Source organism: Delphinapterus leucas, chromosome 12 (assembly GCF_059928025.1).
Source record: "Delphinapterus leucas isolate spDelLeu-1000000601 "Yukka" chromosome 12, BTC_Dleu_Yukka2, whole genome shotgun sequence".
NCBI classification, from domain to species: Eukaryota; Metazoa; Chordata; class Mammalia; order Artiodactyla; family Monodontidae; genus Delphinapterus; species Delphinapterus leucas.
The window spans coordinates 68692507-68708808 of NC_143140.1; the positions used below are offsets into that span (position 1 = coordinate 68692507).

General features: G+C 40.5%; 1 protein-coding gene across 5 annotated transcripts in view; it reads right to left on the reverse strand.

Annotated features, from left to right (window-relative positions):
* Positions 1-2360: 2360 nt before the first annotated feature.
* AHI1 (Abelson helper integration site 1) overlaps positions 2361-16302 on the reverse strand; it is a 218610-nt gene continuing 204668 nt past the window's right edge. For 4 of the 5 annotated variants that reach the window (XR_016395216.1, XR_016395218.1, XR_016395214.1 and 1 more), the window contains one exon: positions 2361-14749. The gene's annotated coding sequence lies outside the window, so the exon portion shown is untranslated. The remainder of the gene's footprint in view (positions 14750-16302) is intronic. The other variant, XR_016395215.1, reaches the window with a different exon arrangement.

Sequence of the window (16302 nt, forward strand, 5' to 3'; positions counted from 1 at the left end):
ATGAATCAAGGAATCCCTTGGCCGAAGAGGGAGGGAGTGACTACAGCAGAACCAGGGAGCCTTAGCATTCTGCCAGATTTGTTCCCTTTTATTTTTTCCTAATATTTATTTATTTATTTGGCGGCTTTGGGTCTTAGTTGTGGCACACGAGATCATTGCGGCGTGCAGGCTTCTCTCTAATTGTGGTGTGTGGGCTCTAGATCTCGTGGGCTTAGTTGCCCAGTGGCATGTGGGATCTTTGTTCCCCGACCAGGGATGGAACCCGCAACCTGTGTCCCCTGCATTGGAAAGCAGATTCTTAACCACTGGACCACCAGGGAAGTCCCTCTTCCAGAGTTCTTCACACTTGGGAGCAGTATTTGCCTCTCTCCATAAAACAAGTCCCAGAGTCTCCCAGGAGGGAAGTTAACTGGCCAATTGACCGCAATTTTGTCCCCTTGATTTCAGCCCTTGCTGTCCCCTAGGGGACTTGCTTTTAATGCTCCTGCCGAAGTATGGTCCCAAATCCTTTCCTTAGGTTTGTCACCTTGGCACAGCTGAGAATTCACAGGCCTGGGCATTCTTGAAGATTCATTAAATGCTCTGGGAGTAATGATGCATAGTTTTCTCATCTTTCTAACCTGCTGACTCGGGTGCCACATACTATGCAGAAAGGCTACTCAGTTCCAGTCCCGAAAGATGGGCACAGTTTCACAGATGACATAACCCAGCTCTAGGCCCAGCTCCCCAAACAGAGATGACTGAATCTTACTTTCCTTCCACAATGAAGCTAGTATTTGCCATTAAGATAGCATTGCCAGATCTAGCAAGTAAAATACGCCCAGTTAAATCTCAATTTCAGAGAAATAACATTTTTTTAGTATGTTTCAAATATTGCATTAAACATACTTACAATTAAAATGATTTTTGTTGTTCATGTGAAATTCAGATTTGACTGGAGGGTCTTATTTTATCTGACAAAATAAGACCTACTTAAGACCGAGAAAGAGATTTTTAACTCTGTCACTTGCATAAGTTTTTTCCGTTAGATCCTTACTCTGAGTTCCAGCCTGAGGTCTCCACACCACCCTCAGGGGTGTGGTGGTGTTTTTACAACTGTAAGTGAGTTCTCCCTTTATCTGAGACCCTACCTACTTCCAATTCTACACACACAGGGGTCCTTGCCTGTCTGGACAGAATCACAATATCTGAACATAAAATGAGTATATCAGCCACACAACAGAAAGTATACATTCTGTCACAGTTTTCTCTAGTCAGCATAGGAGAACTTTGTACTTTTCATTGGGTTAGTAAACTCAGTCTCCCAATGACCATGTCCCCCAAAATCCCGAGAAGAGTAAAGCTTCATGGACAGTTGGCAGATACGCAGACGAGAACGCTTCCATTTCTCGTACATATCAGGGGATTAAATAGTCAGCCAACCATATGACATGCCTAGGAGCTATTTTTAGCTCTGTTTTAACCTGTTGAACTCCGGATAGCAGCTTCTGTATTTTTATCTAATGTTATGCTTCCTTTGAGGCAACAAGTATAGGGCAGTGAGGTTAAAAAAAAAACACAACAAACTAACAACATTCAAGAAAACAATCTAAAATAAGCACCTGTGTAGTGATTATAAAAATATACAGATTTCCTTTCCTTCTACTGGTAATGTTGAAGCCCACACATCTGTGATGTGTCTGCATGTGATGCTCATCTAGGCACATGCTTCTTTTCCATTTAACCTTTTAGGTCATATCTGTTAGATTTCTCCCCTCCCCCTGTCACGTGATCAGTGCAGGATTTGTTGCTTTCTCATGTTGAAGCACAGTGATAATTCTGTTTAACCCTTAATTCAAATATAAAGGGTAATGACCATAGGTGTCATAATGAAGTATGTCCAAAGATTAGCTGGAATTCCTGGTCCTGGTTCTCTTACTAAGTCAGGCTCGCCAGGCAATGCCTAAAAGTGCCCTTAGTCACTTTCTCCTCTGCTTAATGGGCATGACGTTGTCGGTTCTTCAACTGATTGTAAGTTCAGTGAGGACTTGGACCTGGCTTTATCCACTGCTGTAATCGTCTGCTCGGCTGCCATAACGAAACACCACAGAGTGGGTGGCTCAAGCAACAGAAATTTGTTTTCCCAGAGTCCTGGGAGGCTGGAAGTCCAAGATCAAGGTGTCGGCAGGTTGGGTTTCTTCTGAGGTCTCCCTGCTTTGCAAGCAGATGGCCATCCGCCTTCTCTCTGTCTCCTCACCTGGTCTTTCCTCGGTGTTTCCTTGTGGGTCCAAATTTCTTCTTCTTATGAAGACACCAGTCAGATTGTATTAACGCCCACCCTAATGGCCTCATTTTAATCTAATTACCTCTTTAAAGGCTCTACCTCCATATACAGTGCTGGGGGCTTAGGACTTCAACATATGAATTTTGGGGAGACACAATTCAGCTCGTAACAACCACTGTATGTCCAATAACTAATTTAGAACCTGGCACATGGTAGCAACAGGTGTTTGTTGAGTTAATACAATAACCTTGAGAATGTCTTTGGTGAGGCACGTCACTTAAGTTTCTTGTATGGGTTAGTCCAGAGCATTCAATTTTTTTTTTTTTGCGGTACGCGGGCCTCTCACTGCTGTGGCCTCTCCCGTTGCGGAGCACAGGCCCCGGACGCGCAGGCTCAGCGGCCACGGCTCACGGGCCCAGCCGCTCCGCGTCATGTGGGATCCTCCCAGACCGGGGCACGAACCCGTGTCCCCTGCATCAGCAGGCGGACTCTCAACCACTGCGCCACCAGAGAAGCCCATAGAGCATTCAATTTTTAAGCTTCTTTTCTACCTACACATTTTGCTTGTCATTGATTGTGCAATGGAAAGTAATCCAACCCATGTAAGATTTGTGACATCCTGCTTCCATAGAGATGAGGCTGCACGGAAGCACATCTCTCCCACTGGCAGGTGCAGAGACTGTCACTTCCATGTCGCATTTGCCTGCTCCCTGTCAGGCTCACGATGGTGGCCGACTGTAAAGGTAGTGGCGGTAATGAGTCTTCCCCAGCTGTCATTCCCCAGCCCTCCTCCCAGCAGATGCTTGACCTCACCCTGTGGAGGCATGCATCTCTCTGCTTCTATTAGTTTCTTCAAATTGGGAAGAAAAAAACTATAACCCACCAAAGATCTCCTGCTACTTCTCTGGGGAGAATGGGCTTCTCAACAACATGTCCATTGTCTGATCTGAGCTTTGCTCTACTAGTCTTTCAGGGAAAGAAAAAAAAAAAAAGAGCCCCAAAACTTTGATCCCTGGGGAGGTGAAGCGGAAGTTGATCTTCACCATTAAATTTTTTTATAGATAGCAAAGTCCATGCTTCCACCTGCATCCAAAGCAGAGGCAGCTGGCAGAACAAAGCACCAGAGAAAAATAGCTGACCAGAATCTCTTAAATTGCCCATGTACAGGTGCAGCTTGTTTTTCATCTTGGTGGCAGTCACTAGTGATTGACAATGTTTTACCCAGAGGACTTAACCCCTTTTCCTCCTGAATGAACCAGAGTCAAGCCTTATGGTTTAGAAAACAATTCCTACCCCTACCCCTCTCTCTGTTCTAAAGAAGTTCAACACAAATGAATGGCAATAGTACTTCGAACCAATGCTAACCTTCAGTGAAAGAATGAAACAGTTTCAGACAGAAGTTTTGAAAAATTATCCCTAAGCCTTTCCAGCTTTGATGCCAAGGCTGAGACACTCCTTTTGTATCGATAGACCCTCAGAGATGGTGCTCCATGGACGCTCCTCCAGAATGGGGATGATACTGTGTGTTGGATTCTCTAGGTGTTCAGTAAGTCTTAAAGTACCTGACCTAGAAAACCAATTCCTGTTTGCCCTCAGCTTTTTTTCCATCACCATCAAACAAGTTATTTTAGAGACTGTGCAGCAGAGAGAAGAGATACTGAGACGCAGCCCAATTTTAAAATTTCCAAAGATGGTGAACGGGGCAGCCTCGCCTCACCAGTTCTGTGCTGTTGTGTCTGTTTCCCCCAGAATAACTCGCACTGTACCTCACATGGAGTCACTCTTCATTCTTGTGCACAAGGACATTAGCCATTTGGGGAGTCCCCCAAGAGGGTTGAATTTGTGTAGAGTCCAGACAGCCATCTGCATGGTGCTCTCTCTGTCAGTCTTTGGAACTTGCATGGTGGATGGATTGAGGGGTCACATGGGGACAAGGGAGTCTTTAACAAACAGATGAGCAAGCATCAGCAGGGCTGCATGAATAGCTCTCAGAACCTCCACAAGAAGTTCTGAACATTTGGAATGAGGCCAAGCGTCAAAGAGAAATTACCTCCTAAACATTGAGCCCTCCTAGTGAGAAGGGAAGTTTATTACTGCTGATTATAAGTTAGCACTTCAGGGGAAGGCTCCAGAGCCCGGGGGTGGACCCCTCTTGATCCTCAGCAGGGCCCTGAGCCAAGGGAAAGCGATTGTTAATAAAGTGATGGTATATGATGGATCACAGAGCTTCACGTTCTGGTAGCTGCATTATGAATCACCTCCTCTTAGCACAAGAAACCTCACAGATGAATATTCTTGATCATTTAAATGCCTGGAACACACGGTAACATGAACACAGAGCATGCCCTCAATAACTCTCACAGCCATGGAGCAATAATTTGACTTCTGAATGGAAAAAATGACACGCAGACAAGTCTGCCACTTCCTTTGAGGGTCTTAGTAAATTTCCAGTTATCACACATGCCCAAGAGGCTTCCCACTCTGGGTCGTTCGCCTTTGAAATGAGTGAATGCTAGGTTAAGGGCATCTGTCCAGATGTTCAGGTCTCCATACTCAAACCAGTTAATCTGGAAGTAAAATAAGCAAAGGAACTCTGGGGCCCGGGAAACCAATCTATCTCATTCATAAATCAAAACTTTTGTATGAGTCTTGATATGTCGATGTGGCCAAAAGCTATTGAGTTTAAAATTTTTGAATTTTCATTAATTGTTTTGATCTTAGACATGGATAACAGCTGCTAGCGATTGTGCATGAAATAAAACACCAAGATTATGCAGAAATTATAGCCTCAGCACCATGGAGATAATCTAATGAGGCAAAAGCTTGGATGCATGTCAACTTAATCGGAACAATAGGTGCTGTCAAGCAGACAGAGATACTGCAGGAAGTAATGCCTTGGAAATGGCCCAGTCTAGAATCAGGCGGCCTAACTCCTCTCCTTGTGAGTTGATAGCGGGCACATGGAACACGCTTCTGTTTCAATCTAATTCACAGAAACTTCTGCGTCAGCGGTGAGAATAAACGCTGAATTCTACTTCATAATTTATTCCGTTCTTTTGGACTTACATCACCACTATAATCTGGAAGCAGAGATCACACAGGCCCAGAGTGATCCACGGGGCAGCTAAGCGCTGGTGACCATCTTTTCACTTTGGACATTCATTCCACGAGGGAGAAACTCTTTCTCATTGCCATACAGATTCTAACAGATTTACGCACAAGGGGTTATATAGAATGCTCTAGACTTTGGATATTCTTGGCCTTGGGAAAGAAAAAAAAATTTTTTTTTTAAGTTTGTAAAGGTAATTACCATTATTTACAGTACTGAGGGCAAAGCCCCACCCTGGGCTTGAGGCCAAGGGATCTCAGACTAGAGTGTATTGAGGTGAGCCAACTCCAAGACAAAAGCACAATTATGCTCACATAAAAACCAACACTGGTGGTAGTGGGGTGAAGGAAACACCCACGCAAGGGGGAGGTGTGTGTAGGGAGGGGCTTGTTTTGAAGTTTTGCATAAATCTTATAAATTTTTTCCTCCATGGTCCTGGGAATGAAGATTCTGCAGAGGTTTTCATCCTGGGTCTCTTGTTAAGCTGTGCCACAAGGAAAGGGACTTCCTTCTTACTTGACTTGCCAATTTATAAAACTGAACTCTAAATAAAAACATTTCGGTAGAAAACGGGAAATGTTGTGTAAGGTGTTCTGAAGCTTTCTTCATTTCTTGGCAGAAAGGAACTCAAGCAAATCGAAAGAAGATATCTTTATTTTTTAAGCCCACCTCACTGTACCCTCCTTTCTGATTCACATCCATCTGTCCACTTAGGAAAGCGTTAAGGCAGTGGTGTTAGAAACAGCGTTGCCACAGTCTATCTGGTTCTCCAGTCAGAAAATAATTAGCGACTACCTAAACACTCACACACATTACCTTCTTGTCAAGCACGCCGTGTTATCTTTTTCTTCTTGCCAGATGATTATTTGGCTGATGCTGTAAATCAGTGACGAAGAAAGCCTGTGATGGCAGTTTAGACATGCCTCGAGGTCCACTGTCACTGCAAGGAAATGGGAAGCAGTGACGGGGAGAACTGAGACCCACCAGGCACCCACACCTGGCCTGGGATGGCTGAGCACCCTGGTCACCAGAAGGCAGGCTCCCTAGCTCGCCTGCTGCACATGCTAGTTCAGGAGAAAAACCACAGGAAGCTGGATTTTCCCCTTCAGTCCGGAGGAAAATGCTCTTTGGGAAATGGATGGGGACACGTGAGGTCCTCGGGCTGTGACCTCAGCGATCACGTTTTGGAGGATCAGCCTGCCTCTTGCCACTGCACGTGCCAGAGGCTGACACCTGATAGAACTCGAGCCACCTGTTCTGCACACCCAGCTCTCGACTGCCTGGCAGCCTTGAGGAAAGGGGAATTACAGGTGGGCTGGGCTTGAAACACTGCTATGGTCCCACCTGAGTTTCAGGTGCCCCAGGGAGTCCTTTCAACCACCTGGAGTTGAGGCTGTTTCAAAGTACAGATGCAGTGTGTGTTTGTCTTGCTTTTGTTTGTGCCTGAATACAAGAACCAGCTGGAAGTGAGGTGTGGGGCACTGCAAACAATTTTGGCTGTAAATAGAGAGAAAGTAAGAGTTTAAAAGCCAGGATGGGTGTGGAGGGGAGGGAGTGAGAGGCGAAAGGAAATAGATTTACCAGAGGAAATAGAAAAATACACAGAAATTTGGATTGGTGTGATACCGCTGCATAATTTCCATGATCTGTTAATATCCCTACCTACATTTCACCCCCAACTTATCGATATACAGAAAATAAGCCTTTGGGCCTGTGATCTGCCTTGTTGAGTACTGAATGTGCCTATTATGCACCAGGCACTAAAGGTGACATTGGGAATAAATGATGAAAAGATATTGTCTCTCTGCAAACGGCAAGTTAACACTTATGAGATGGTTGCCATGATGATGTATACGGGCCATGATGACATAAAGGGCCAGCTATGTCTCCCGAGGGTGGTGAACGGAGACGAAAGAGGAAACACAAGAAGGAAGACCTTACACAACCCTCTTCTTCACCCCAAACGCAACCCTAATAGACACAATTCTTACAGGGATGTGAAATGCATTGGTGATGGTATTTTATTATTCATTTCTTTTAGACTAGGGTAACGTCTCCGTAGCACATAAAAATTGGAAAGAAAACATTTTTCTTAAATGCTAAAGGTTGGTGTGACTATTTCAATATGAACCTTTGAGATTCCTTTTTTTCATTTTACTTAAAAAAATTTTAGTTTTATATTGGAGTACAGTTGATTTACAATGTTGTCCGTTTCAGGTGGACAGCAAAGTGAGTCAGTTATACATATACATATATCCATTCTTTTTTAGATTCTTTTCCCATATAGGTTATTACAGAATATTGAGTAGAGTTCCCTGTGCTATACAGTAGGTCCTTGTTGATTATCTATTTTATATATAGTAGTGTGTATATGCTAATCCCAAACTCCTAATTTATTCCTCCTCCCACCTTTCCCGTTTGGTAACCCTAAGTTTGTTTTCTATGTCTGTGAGTCTGTTTCTGTTTTGTAAATAAATTCATTCGTATCATTTTTTAAGATTCTACGAATAAGTTACATCATAGGATATTTGTCTTTGTCTGACTTACTTCACTTAGTATGATAATCTCTAGGTCCATTCATGTTGTTGCAAATGGCATTATTTCATTCTTTATTATGGGCGACTAATATTCCATTGTGCATATGTACCACATCTTCTTTATCCATTCATCTGCTGACAGACATTTAGGTTGCTCCATGTCTTGGATATTGTAAATAGAGCTGCAATGAATATTGGGGTGCGTGAGATTCATTTTTGATCAAGCTATTTTGTTGAAGACTGTTCTGCAAAACACATTAGAAATTTGGAAAATATTAAATGTTTAACTTTCTTACACATTTCTAAAATAACAGAAAGTCACTTTTTTTCAACTGTGAGGGGAAGAAGCATTTTAAAAAGAAGCCATTTCATTTTAAAAGAACATACAGTCTGTAGTTTGGCAAACTCAAGGGCAGTAATTTAGTAATTAAGAGGGGAATTTTGGAGTCAGACAAACCAGAGATATAAATCCTGACATCCCGACTTACAAGCTGTGTGATCTCTGACATACAGTGTTACCTTTCTGAACTTCAGAGTTTTTGTTTTGTTTTTTAAACAGGAGTAATGATAATGGTATCTACCTTGTAAGCTTATTTTGAAAATTTAATGAGATAATTATGCACATAAAGCCCCTGACAAGGAGCCTAGTACCTACCCTGTGCTCAGCAAATGGTAGCTATTATTAAAGTTAGTCTATAATCATGAATAATTATAATAATACATACTTTCCCTTTCCCTGCTAAATTATGACTATGCATAGGACAAAGTGAATTGGAATAATGATCATTTTTTGTGAGTGAACTTAATGGCTACAGCCCACTAAAAAGGTTAAATAAGTTTTTGAGTGGAATGATCTGATAGTGCTGAAGAATGATTTATTTAAGAGGATAAATGTCAAAATCACATTTCCCTGGCTGTGTAGATGGCATGAGTGTCACAGCAGGGTTACCACAATGGCCTGCATTTCTCAAGAAGCTGACCAGATTAATGTTTATATTCAGGAGCAGTTGCCCTAATCCTAAGGAGAAATAGAAGATCCAAAGTTGAAAGCACATGAGTAAAGGTTAAGGGTGTTCAATAACATCTGTAACATCAGTCCCATAGAAATCTGGATGCAAAGTGTCATGGCTCTCAGCAGAGCCCAAGCTGAGAACTGTCGAGCCTCATCCCTCTACACCAGGCAGCCAGGTCTATGTGTGATTCATAGACCTCTGCCTCGGGGGCTCTGGGGGGCTCCTGAAACTTTCTGTGTAAACTCTGCTGGGCTGGATATTGGTCTTGCTTAAGACCAAATAAGGTCAAAGAATTGTTTGAAGCTTTTTGATATTCTTTAGGTGATAAAAATATAGGGGATGAAAATGACTAGATTCATTTACTGGCATAAACACATATAGCATGAGGTGGTGAATTCTTACAATTAGAAGCTTACACTCAGGCATTGTGATATCGTGGAATTTGTTTATGAATCTAGGAATCTTTTCTCCAGAAAATTATTGAAATTTTAAGAAAAAAGTGGTAAAGATATCAGATTCACAGGCAATGGGGTTAGATATACAAATTTTAGAAGGCTTTTGGAGGATTTTTACCCTCAGATGAATGGGAATGTAAAATATTATGCAAATCAGATAGATACTCTTCCAGATAGTTTGCCTCAATAAAAACAGTTAAAGACATGAAAGGAAGACTACATTCACATTTAAAGATTGTGTTTTTATGTAAATAAAGTGTTGCTCAGAGGGCACTGGGGGCTTGGATAGAGGTAGCCAAAGTCACTGTCAGGATGGATCCTCCATCTTGGATTCCCAGTTTCAGGAGCAGACTGAGATGGGTCAGTGGTGGCTTAATGTGGAATTCAGTGAATGCCACTGCTGATGTCAAGCAGAGAAGAAGGAAAAAGGGAGCCAGAAAAGAAGAAGGAAAGGGGAGCATGTGAGAAAGAGAAGAGAGAATGAAAAAAGACAATAGACAGTTGTGAAGGCGCGGTAGAATGACTAATGACATTTTCTTAGATTCCTTCCTAAATTCCCTAGTCTTACTGGGCATTTAAGATTTTTAAAAAGATTAAATTCCATTTGAGAATATCCTTTGATATTGAGCACAAGCACAGATTTATAAGAATATATATAAAACAACTATATATATATATAAGAACTATACTTCAATTTAAAAAAGCGTTATCTCAGGCACACAAAAAATGTTAAATAATACATTGATCAATAGACTGTCAGTTTCAATGTCATGTGCTAAGTAAGTGTCTTTATAGATATTAGGTATAGGACACTGTGAGAATACAATTATCCATGGTTAGTAATTAGGAAAGGAATCTTAGTGCATGTGTTATTTGAGATGAAACTTGAATGGAAATATACTTGGCAGAGGCTTTGGGAAAAAGCTGTCTTCAAGTCAAGAGAACAAGTCAAGGGCTTGAAGCAGCAATGGTCCCTGGAGGGCAGTAGTATGGTCTCGCTGCAGTGTGAACAGAGGACCTCCACAGGCAGTCATGACACGGATGAACAGAGGGGACAGATCAGGGAGGTCTTTGCTGTGCTCTGTGGTTTGGACTTTCAGATATCAACCAAGTTTCTTACTTTTGCTGTCACTTCCAAGGTGACTGAATTTCATTTGAGAGTTTCCTGTGATATCAGAGAGCACAGGACTTAATTTCTAGGAATAATTGTTAAGCAAATAGGAAAAACTCACTGGATTTAGTAAGAGTGGATGGGAGTACCAGTGAAGAGTTTTAAACGGGGTGTGACGTGGTCAGGTTTGCATTTAATGAAAGGTTCTGTGGTACCTCCAAGTTAGTTGATATAATGAAGTTTTACGTCAAATGGGAATTTACTGCCCTTTAATAGAAAATGTAATTTATTTGGTAACTTGAATAAAAACTATTTGGCTTCAATATACAATGCACGAAATGATTTTGTTTTACTTGATTTGCGAAAAGGTTTTGAAAAGGGACTCTGGCATTTTCTGCACATCTTCTTCCTCTGTCTACAAAATACAACAAAAAAATTTTTTTACATGTTTTTATTTGGCCTCTGTTACAACTTTACATTTTAAGTTCTTGTATTTAAAAATATATTTAAATATAGGATGGCAGCAAAAACAAACACTTTATAGCTGACTACAGGAAGAGATCATAAATTGATCCGAAAAGACCCACATCCAAATTAGTGTTATCACGTAATGTTGCCTCTTGTACAGGGAACATATTGGCTTTCCATATAACTTATTTCCACAGTTTTCAGATGTCAGTGATGGGTTTTCCTGGTTGGAAAGAACACAGCACTGGGAGGAGGACAGCTGGACGCTGATTAACAGTTATTGGGCAAGTCACTCAATCTCTTTGCGACTGGTTTGAAAAATGGGGGACTTTTCTGTTCAACAAAGATGGTCATGAGGCTCAAGTTTAGTAATGTATGTGGAAGTCCTCTGAAAACCACTGTGGGGTGATGGTGGCAGTAAACATGTGACAATTTCAAGGTGAGACACAGAGTAGAAGAGTTGAGGCTCCTGGTTCAACTGTCCACCCAGCTCCTGCCCACTGCTTGACAAACAGGCTTTCAATAATCAGCTGGTGAATCAATTGAAAGTGATCACACACGCTCTGAAGAAACATGAAAAGTGTTAAAGCTATTTTTGATCTTTAACTATAAGCGTATATTTAGGCAAGCTGTAACTCCAGCTATTGATACGTAAATAGAATCAGTCCTTATCTGTATCCAACTGTCAACATAGTAAAAAACCATAAATCAAAGAAAACGACCTCTTGTGCGTGCACCGAAATGTCTCTCTCTGGACTCTCTGCTATCACCTTATACTTTTCCTACTTTCAACCCTCACTCATTCAAATTCACCACTTATAACAACCTAGTGTTAAAGGGGAATTTACCTGAATGTAGACCACGCTCTATACGGGATGTTACTCTTAGTTGTGTAGGAGGTTGAAGAAGTTTAGGATTTTTCAAGAATTAGGATTGAATAATTCAGCTTTAAGGTAACTGAGAATGTTACCTAGTAAACAGCAGTAGGAGTAGGAGGTGGGGTCCTGGCCCTGGATTCTGTGAACCTGGACAAGTACGAAAAAGAAGGGTCTTCCTTTTCATGTTTTGATCTTTCTTTTCCATTTCCAGAGTTTTACACAGATGAGCTCTGAAGGGAGCTTTTCCAGTGGAGAGGAGTGGAAGTATACAAAAGCATTCTTACATGGTCTCTTGCTCACTTTTCCCCTTGGGTTATTCAGTTTGGGGTTCTGTGGTTGCTTTTCTCTAAAACTTAAGCCCAAGCAACAAAGTTCTCTGGTCCTCTGAACAGAATACATTTTCAATAGCAAGGATAAAGGGAAAGACAATCACTGGAGAAAATACAAAGAGCATCAGGTGTTTACAGTTAGCCTTTGGCAACTGAGCTGAAACCACTGCCCCTTGCCTGCCTGGCTTCTCACCTCTGTTTCTGCTGAGCAAGACCCATCCTATTTTTTACCACCTGGAACCTTTCCCTTCTCATGAAAACTTCCAGATTCAAGGTTCCCACTCTCCCTTGTGTCCTCTTGTTTGTAGTCCGAGGAACTCCGACCTTCCAAAGGAAATGCGCGAGGCTGTGGACACTGATATGCTGATTTCATTTTTAGGGGCAGAATCTCCACTCCCCCAGCAAGAAGGAGGCTTGCTTACTAAGGTCCGTCCTTAACACCAAACACTTAACACCTGTATCAAATTACACACATCAGGTAAAGAGAGGGTCATTCTTTCACATCGATATGAACTGACAAAGAACTTACTGTTATACAGGAAAATCTATTCTTGCAAAAAAAAAATTGACATTTTTTTCTTTCTCTGTGTTGCAGCAGGGATCATTTCTGTATTTATCTGTGCTCTAAGTTTGCAAGATGGCAGGATTATGGGTTCCAGAAGAGAATGACACACAGATGGAGAAGGTGGTCTTGTGAGTCTTGCTTACAGGGAGAGGATGTGTTCGAGAGAGAACTGACCTCAAATCTCCCAGGAGAGAATCCCATCATAGCTACAGCAGGCATGCATGCCAACCTAACGATATCATCCCCTACCCAGGGCCGTCCCTCTTCAGGGAAAGACTGCGCAACACAGAGAAAAGATTAAACACTCAGCTCAGGATCTTTTCTATATTCTAGGCCTTCTTTATTTTGGAATTAAAAAGTGACAAACTTGTCCTTGGCTACGGGACACTCTAAACAGAGCTATATTCATGTTTGAAAGAAAAAAACTACCTTCACTTCATGGGACTGTAGGATTTGCAGCAACTCTAGTCTGTCTGTCGCAAGTGTATTGGATGTTTCAGTTTGCCAGACCTGTCATGAGAAATTAATTACAGGATGTTGCAGAAATGGCAAAGCTCCAGCAGCATCTTGCATAGTTTAATATAGCCCCGTTTCCCCATTTCAATGTATTTGTGGTTAGATAAATCCTCAGAAATTTACAGCTGCTATAGACTAGCTTATTATGTACTCTGCCTGCACACATGATAAGTATAAGAATATGATGTTCTTAAAGTGCATAGATTTCACTGACATTTCTTTGCCACGATGGAAATATTCAGTTGCTAAAAGTAGCATGTGCAGATACTTCTGAACATTAACTTCTTCTGTATAACAGGCAGGGATGTTAAAAACATCACCGTGCTTAGCCATCTTCCACTTACTTTAAATCGAATAACTGTAGCTCCGGAAAAAGTTGTGTGGAGTGTTTACATAAAATGGTCCCATGAACAAATTAAACAGAAAAAAAATTAACTACCGATTCTCAGTTGAAATCACTGAAAAACTGAACCGTAGCGACCACACTTTTCTCCAGGGAACCTTCTTCCTTTGGTCTAGCGACTGCTTTTTCACAAGCTTCAGTTGTTCATTTTTGCTCCAGCAACAAGCTATTTTCCTCGCCTCCCTGCTTTTTCCTCCTTTTGTACTTTTTTTTTTCTTAACTATAATTGTTCCCTCTCAACAGTAAATCAGCTCGTTTCAAGCAACTTTAAAGATTGGCAATATATGTTTACTTATATAATTGCTGTATAAAAAAAAATCCTACATTTTCCTCTACCAAATTCTTTCACAATTCTTCACAAGGATCCAAGTGATGAGTTAAGAAAAAGTGAACTAGAATGAGTAAAAATCAGATTGTTTAGTACTTTTAGAGATGAATGACATTGAAGTATATATAGTTGGACCATTCTGACACAAGTAATAGAACATGTATTATTCATGGTTATGTATGTACTTACTTATGACACCCTCCCCCTCTTTAGATTGTGAGTAGATAGTAAAACTGTAGATTCTTAGCAGCTTTATCCTCCCTAACTTTCTGAGACAATCAAAATAACCCATCCATAATCAGAATGAATTTGAGGTGTTAGAAGAGCAACTTTCGAAAACAGGGGGCTCACAACATATGCTTAATGTAGATGTGAAGAGATCATTAGAAAAAAAGCATTCTTTGTGTTTACAAAACAGATGTTTTTATGTTATCCAGTTCCCGCCTTAAGTTAAAGTATTCCCTATTCACTTTAATAATTAGAGCAGAAGGATATGATGAATGAAGTACCTCATTACCAAGTTTGCTTTCCGGGTCTCTGCAGAGAGTAGCTGTCTGCTTTTGCCTAGCTGGTCCATTGTTAACCCTAAATGATGCTGATATTCAGTTCGCCTGCAGATAATTGGGTCCATCCACAGACCGAGTTTGCCACTCAACAGAGCCTTTTGATTGACGTGACTCCTGATGTTTTTATTTTCTCTTATGTGACTGGGATACTGTTTCTTGAATAAAATGTTACTGTCCATGTATTAGTTTGAGTCCACAGAATCGATTCCTTAAAAAAATGTAAGAATTAGAGTATGGAGTAAAGATTTTGCAAAACAAATATGGGGTAAAGACATTATCAGTTTTTAAAAAAAAAATTCACTCAGATATGGTATTTCATTTTATGTAGGTCACGGCTGCATGGAAGACATATGAGATGTTTCTAGTCTCTGAGTGTGGTTGTACGTTCATCAGGTTGCTTCCTTACTCTGTGTGGGCTGGAGACCAACTCTAGGTGCTACTGGATCACTGCACCCAGCACCTGAGGTGGGTGGGGACCTTTGAGATGCCCCAGTGGAGTATGACAAACCTCCATGGACAGCAAGCAACACACTGACTGACCGTGTGCACTTGGACAAGTTGCTTAACTTTCAAGGCCCCGGTTTCCTTATTTGCAGGGCAGGGAAGATTTTATCTTCCTCCTGGGTTTGAAGTGAGGACTAAATGAGGTCACGTACATAAAGTGAAGATCTGGGGAATCTCTTCTGTAGTCAAGTCCAATGAGGTAGAAATCAACAAATATAGAGCTTCAAAAGTTGGACTAGTGAAAAACGTTCCCATAATCTACTTAACAGATATGGACCTCAGATGGAAATCACTGAAATACGTATAAAAGTATAAGGTCATGAGTTTTTTATATGGTTTCTAGAACTTTCTAACCCTTTGAAAAATAGTTGTGAGTTAAATATATGACTAAAATAACATGAAGTTATAAAATGATAGGTTATTTCCCAGATAGTCTTGCTGAACTTCCTAAAGAGAAAATATCTTTCTCTAATAAAACTTTTCTGTAACTGAAAAATAAAATTAATGTCAAGTATCCATTTTTTTTGGAAAGAAACCTTACGAAAGGTTTCAAAAGTAGCAAGTGTTAGCCATTTAAAACACTGATTTCATATTTAAAAGGTGCATCTTAAACATGAATTTGCATTCATGGTGTAAAATATTTCAAGTTTTAAATCTTTTTAAAACTTGCTTTTTATTCTAGCTTTGCAAATCCTATTCATTGTATAGTTTTGATACTGAAGAAACTCGAATCTTCAAGACAGAGTAGAATCAATAATTGGGAAATTAATTTGTAAGAATGACATTATTTATTATCTAGAAAAGATAGTGTCAAATTGCTACTTGTTTGTAGAAAAGAGACTATAAAATGGGATAGAATTCAATAATTTTAGGATAAAAATAAAACAAAGTTAATTTATTACTAAGTAAATAGTCTGATTTCTCTGCTTGATTATAATTTGGACTTATTACTTGGAGGGCACTCTTATGGTCTCCCCCACCCCATCTCATCTTAGAAGGTGGTGAAGATTATTAATTAATAATACTTAATCTATTCACAAACATAACCCAAATCTTGCTTTGTCAACAGGACAAAAAAGAAAAGAAATGGGCTTTGAGTAGAAACAACTTTTCTTGGTGTTTGCCTCAATTGTTATTTTTGCCTTCAGTAGTTACAATATAAAAATAACCCTTTATTTTTTCATATGAACATTGGGATTTCAGCAAATGTTTAGCTCCTCTGACATATTATTTTATCATCATCTTGATTTAAAATCA